The 4,141-nt window shown below is 41.8% G+C and overlaps 1 non-coding gene across 1 annotated transcript; it reads left to right on the forward strand.

The window, feature by feature from the left end:
- Window positions 1-3,663: 3,663 nt before the first annotated feature.
- On the forward strand, window positions 3,664-3,771 carry LOC112768493 (small nucleolar RNA R71). Its single transcript, XR_003185913.1, has one exon. It is a non-coding gene; the product is annotated as a small nucleolar RNA R71 (small nucleolar RNA).
- Window positions 3,772-4,141: the final 370 nt, after the last annotated feature.

Genomic DNA, 4,141 nt, shown 5'->3' on the forward strand with positions numbered 1-4,141 from the left:
TCAGTGCCACATCTCCATAAATATGGGTCATCCCATATATAAAATTTAGACTCGCTTTTCAGCTTGTCTCTTTGATGCTTAGAAAAGTTTGGAGGAAAGGTGCGGCTAACTAGATAATTAGCTATAGGTGCATACCAAGGGACTATCTCAGATATTGCTTGCAGGTTATCAAATGGGAAATTATCAGCTATAGGAGTGGAGTCATCTGTAATATGTTCAAGGCGACTCAAGTGGTCTGCCACTAAATTCTGGTTACCACTTCTGTCCCTAATTTCCAAATCAAATTCTTGTAATAGCAGTATCCAACGTATAAGCCTTGGTTTGGACTCCTTTTTAGCTAATAAATACTTTAGAGCTGCGTGGTCTGAATACACTACTACTTTAGTACCAAGTAAATAGGCTCAGAATTTATCCAGAGCAAAAACAATAGCAAGAAGCTCTTTCTCAGTAGTAGTGTAATTGGACTGAGCGGCATCTAAAGTTTTAGACGCATAAGCAATAACAAAAGGATCCTTACCTTCACGCTGAGCCAGTGCTACTCCTACGGCATGGTTGGAAGCATCACACATTATTTCAAATGGTTGGCTCCAGTCTGGTCCTCTCACAATTGGAGCTTGAGTCAGAGCGGTCTTCAGCTTATCAAACGCTTGTTTGCAATTTTCACTGAACTCGAACTCAATATCTTTCTGCAGTAGTCTGGATAAGGGAAGTGCTACCTTACTGAAGTCCTTAATGAATCTCCTGTAAAAACCTGCATGGCCAAGAAATGAACGGACTTCCCTCACAGAAGAGGGGTAAGGTAAACTAGAAATGACATCCACCTTTGCTGGATCTACAGAAATGCCAGTATTAGACAAAATATGTCCTAGTACAATACCTTATTTTACCATAAAGTGACATTTCTCAAAATTTAATACAAGGTTTGTACTGACACATCTATCTAATACTCTAGATAATCCATCTAAGCAAAGGCTAAAGGAATCGCCGTATACACTAAATCATCCATAAAAACTTCCATACAGTCCTCAATAAGATCAGAGAAAAAGCTCATCATACACCTTTGGAAAGTAGCTGGTGTATTGCACAAGCCAAAGGACATTCTCTTGTAAGCATAAGTCCCAAAAGGACACGTAAAAGTGGTCTTTTCCTGATCCTCAAGAGCTATATAAATCTGGAAATAACTTGTGTAACCATCTAAAAAATAATAATGTAATTTACCTGACAGGCGATCCAGCATTTGATCAATGAATGGAAGAGGATAGTGATCCTTACGGGTTGCTTGGTTGAGGCGTCTGTAGTCAATGCAGACCCTCCAGGCATTCTGAACTCTGGTTTCCATGAGCTCTCCATGCTCATTCTTCATTGTAGTGACTCCAAACTTCTTTGGCACTACTTGTACTGGGCTCACCCATTCACTGTCTGAGATGGGGTAGATGATGTCTGCCTCCAGTAGTCTGGTCACTTCCTTTTTGACAACCTCAAGGATAGTGGGGTTCAGTCTTCTCTGGGGTTGACAGACAGGTCTTGCTCCCTCTTTTAAAAATATTCTATGCTCACAGACTTGAGGGTTGATGCCTACTATGTCTGCCAAACTCCAACCAATTGCCTTTTTGTGCCTCCTCAGCACACCAAGTAACTGCTCTTCTTGTTGAGAAGTGAGCTCCCTTGCAATGATAACTGGAAACTTCTGCTTGTCTTCAAGGTAAGCATATTTGAGGTGTGAAGGAAGGGGTTTTAGCTCTAACTTCTGATCACGGTCAGGCTCTGGGTTGTCTGGAGCTGGTAACAATGGTAAAGCACTGTCATTGTCCTCTGAGAATGTCTCCACACTTGGACCTTGTCCTATGTACTTCTCTTCAAATTCCTCCTGGTGAAATTCAGCCACAGTCTCATCTATAATGTCACACTGAAGGATAGACTGATCCTCCGGAGGATGCTTCATAACTCCATTCAGATTGAAGATTACTACTCTGCCATCTATTTCAAAAGAGTATGTTCCTGAAAAAGCATCTAATTTAAACTTTGAGGTCTTCAGGAATGGCCTTCCGAGTAGGATTGATGATGGCTTCTCTGAGTCATTTTGGGGCATTTCCAGGATATAAAAATCAGTGGGGAACGTGAGTCCCTTAATGCCCACTAATACATCTTCAGCAACTCCAACCACTGTAATAATGCTTTTATCTGCTAACACAAAACGAGCTGCCGACCTTTTTAAGGGAGGGAGCCTCAAAACATCATATATAGACAAAGGCATTATACTCACACATGCTCCTAAATATTAGAAAATACTACACCACCAATAGTACAATTAACCATACAAGGACCTGGGTCACTACACTTTTCAGGTAAACCACCCATTAAAGCAGATATGGAACTTCCTAAAGGAATAGTTTTTAATTCATTAATTTTGTCTTTATGTATACATAAATCTTTTAGAAACTTTACATACTTAGGTACCTGTTGAATAACATCAAATAGAGGAACAGTTACCTCAACCTTTTTGAATATCTCTACCATTTTTGGATCAGGTTCCAGCTGCTTCCTGGGCTTCCTTGCAAGTTGTGGAAATAGAATAGGAGTGGTGTCTTCTACAGTGTCTGCGCCTTTTGATGCTTCCTCCTGTGGTTGAACTTCTTCTTTTTCAGTTATGTCCTGTATGTCTTCTTCCTCTTCAACATCTTCTATTTCCACTACCTCTTCAGCTGAGGTGTGTTCTGGTGGGCTTGGCTCCTCCTGGTTCCTCTCCTGCAGTGTGGTTCCGGACCTTAGGGTGATGGCATTAATACCGCCCTTGGGATTAGGTAATGGTTGAGAGGGAATTCTACTGGAGCTCAAAGGTTGGTTATTAGAGTTATTCATTGATCCAATCTAGGAGACAAGAGCTTGCAAAGTAGCGTTCAGACCATTCAGAGTGGCATTAATGTTATTTTCTATGGTCTGCTGTCTCCGATCAATAGATTGTAGTAAGTCATCATTAGCAGAAGAAGAAGGATAAGTAATTTGAGAGGTCTGCTGTTGGGTATTCTGTGGTCCTTGGGATTGCCTCAGGTGAGGTGCTCTATAAGGCTGGTACTGGTTCTGCTGCCTGTTGTTGTTGTTATTCCACCTCTGATTTCCCTGATTATCTCTGCCTCCTCTGTTGTTGTTGTCCCTCCAATTCTGGTTAGAATTGTCCTGCCATCCATGGTTATAATTGCCACTTTGATTGTACCCTTGGTTGGGGCGGTCATAGAAATTATGAGTGGCTGCCACGGTGTTGTCTTCCTGCTGGAGCTGTGGACATTCATCAGTATAGTGGCTATAATCAGTACAGATTTTGCAAACTCTCTGTGGGACTAACTGTTGGTTTTGCTGTGGTGGAGAAGGTTGAGCTTGCTGAACGTGTTGTTGGTTCAATTGCATCTGCTTCAGCAAGTTGGTCATTTCACAGATACTCTGAGTTAAAGCAGCAGTCTCTCTGCTAGAGGATACTTCTGCAACAGATTTTGCACGGCCTTGTTTCTTCCTGTGATTCTTAGTAGATTCAGCTAAGTTGCTGATCAATTGCCATGCCTCATCAGTGGTCTTATACTTTTTCATAGACCCATTGCTAGCACTTTCCAATGTGGTCTTATCTTGGGGCCTCATGTCCTGTGTGACGTAGCCGAGTAACACTATCTTGTCAATCATATGGTGGGGGCAAGCTTCCAGAAGATTATTGAAGCGCTCCCAGTACTCATAGAGAGTTTCAGAATCATCCTGAACAATCATGGAAATATCTTTCCTAAGTTTATCAGTAACTTCAGTTGGAAAGAACTTTTCCAAAAATTTTCTTCTGAGTGTATCCCAGTTGGATACAGTTGCTGCGGGTTGAATGTAGTACCACTATCTTGCCTTTCCCTCAAGAGAAAATGGGAAGGATTTCAGCAAAATTGAAGTTTTATCTGCACCATCACGCCTGACAGTAGAACAGACTGCTTGAAAATCTCTCAGGTGCTTGATAGGCTCTTGAGCAGGTAAGCCATGAAACTTGGGCATCAAATTGAGCAGTGCGGTCTTTATTTCAAAGTCTATAGCCACCGCTGGATGATGTGCTTGAAATGGTTGCATTGAAAAATCAGGGGCTCCAGCCTCCTGGATAGTAACTCTCCTAGGTGCTGCC

Source organism: Arachis hypogaea, chromosome 17 (assembly GCF_003086295.3).
Source record: "Arachis hypogaea cultivar Tifrunner chromosome 17, arahy.Tifrunner.gnm2.J5K5, whole genome shotgun sequence".
NCBI classification, from domain to species: Eukaryota; Viridiplantae; Streptophyta; class Magnoliopsida; order Fabales; family Fabaceae; genus Arachis; species Arachis hypogaea.